Here is a 2223-nt window from a genome sequence, read left to right as displayed (position 1 = left end):
GTCTCTTGCGAGGGGACCCAGCCTGGCCTGGCCCCAGGTGGCCCCTGCTCCCCAGGGAGGGACAGCCCGGAAATCCACTCTGTCACGTTGGACCTGAAAGGGGTCTTGAGAGTTCAGTTTAGCTCAGTCGCTCAGTCGTGTCCAACTTTGCGACGCCATGGACTGCAGCACGCCAGGCCTCCCTGTCCATCACCAACTCCTGGAGCTTGCTCAAACTCATGTCCATCGAGTCGGTGATGCCAGCCAGCCCTCTCATCCTGAGACTGAGAAGCGTGTGAAAACCAGGGTGTGGCTCTGTGGAGTTGCCTACTCCTTCTCCTGACCCAGCGCGCTAGTGGTGGAGACCCCCTGCAGCCCCGGGCTGGGGCACCGCTGACCCAGGACATTCCATCCCAGGAGCAACTGGGAAACGTGATTCCTTGAGGCATGAGAGGCAATGCCTGTGTTCAGCCTGGCTGTCCCCCGGTTATCCCTGACATCCATCAGAGGCAGCGGGGGCTGGCGGCTTCGGGGATTCAGGGACAGAGGACTGCTCACGCGAAAGCCTGGAGGGGCCAGGTGAACTGGGGCAGCTCCCAGAAGGCCAAGGTCAGACCTTCCCCCGTGGTCTGCAGCCTTTGCGCCTAGGCAGTCAGTGGGCGGGAAAGCGTTTCCAGACGAGAACCAGAAAGGCGTCTTTTACTGACCCCCTCTTTCTCAGGGCAGCCCGCGGCCAGGGCGACGGGCAAACTTCCTACAGCCCTACAACTTCCGGGTGGCACCAGGGTTCTCTGCTCACTCTTACAGGAAAGGCAGCTTTCCATCAGTGAACGGGCAAACACAGTGTCACCTCAAAGTCAGTCCAAATCAACGATGTCAAGTCTGGGACACCGTCTCCCGGAGCCTGCGTGGCATAGCTGTGAGCGGGCAGGAGCGGGGCTGGAGAAGGGGAGGCCAGGCTGGGGAGCACCCACCCGCTGGCACCTGGGGCGCCTGCGTGGGGCTCGTCCTGCTCAAGGGAGTTCTGCACACACCCGGGGCCCCAGAGGCGGCCGGGCCGGGCCAGGAGCGTGGGCTCATGCGTGCCGGGGAGTGACCACGGGGGACCCTTGCCCTCCGAAGTCCTGGTCTGAAAGGCCAGCCTGAATCCACCAAGGAGCCGAGGGGCTGTCACAGGATCCCCGAGGAGCGTTCAGAAATGACCTCTTGTCATCTCCCTGTTTTGAGGGGATGTTTCTGATTTATTTCTTAATTTCTGTGGAGGAAAACACGATCTCCTAACATACACTGTGCCCCAATAGGTACATTTTCAGCAGGAGGGGTTCGTTCGGCGTGTTTAGGGGGTTCGTGGACAAGAGACATCTCAGCAGACATCTCTGCCCCAGCCGGGACGTTCACACCAGGCAGGGGCCTCCCCTTCAGGCTCAGTGACCTCAACCGAGGCCAGGCTGCCTGTGGGGCGGCCCCCTCCCTAGACCACCAGCAGCCCTGTGGGATCCTCTCAGGGCCCCAGTGTGCTCTGGTTGATTGGTGTATGTTCTTTTTCTGTAACAATATGGTCTATTTCATTAACGCCACCCTGTTTGGTAACAATGTCCCTAATTAATACAAGTTCTATTTAATGACAATATGGTCTATTTAATGAATTTCCTGTGTTCTGGTTAAAAACCACACGGAGCTTCACTTGATTGATTCCCTCTGTTCCCGGATCCTCATGGATTTCAAACGCAGGGGTGCAGTCCACACATTTAGGGCTGGTCATCTGCTCCCATTGCCCCCTACTGCAAAAGGTTCTCAGGGAGGGCTGGCTGGCGCCCCGCGGGCCATGGCCTCAGGAGGGGCTGCTTGGGGTCGAGGACTTCAGATGGGGGGAGGGAGTGAGCAGGGCCCAGGCTGGGGGCCCAGTCCTGTCTAACCCCTGGGTGCACGGCAGCCTGGCCTCTTGGTGTTTGGCCCAGGGCCCTGCCCCCTCCGCTGCCCCCAGGCTCTCTAATCCACCGGCGCCCTCCCAGGGCCCTGCCTGCCTTGAGGCCAGGTCGCTGTCTCTAGGCTCCAGCATCGCCACCACTGCTTCTCTCTGTTGTCCCCTCCGTCACCCAGCCAAGGACGCTTCTGGAAGCCTCTCTGCCCGGGGTCCTGGACATGGTTCCCAGAGTCCTACTGAAGAGCCTGCAGGTCTCTCTGCTGGCCAGCTTCCCCCACCATTTGCTGTCCACCCCCCTGCATGGCACCTGGGCTGGGCCA

This window comes from Oryx dammah, unplaced genomic scaffold (genome assembly GCF_014754425.2).
Source record: "Oryx dammah isolate SB20612 unplaced genomic scaffold, SCBI_Odam_1.1 HiC_scaffold_3, whole genome shotgun sequence".
Lineage (NCBI taxonomy): Eukaryota > Metazoa > Chordata > Mammalia > Artiodactyla > Bovidae > Oryx > Oryx dammah.
The sequence above is the reverse complement of the archived record's forward strand: the minus strand, read 5'-3'. Positions refer to the sequence as shown.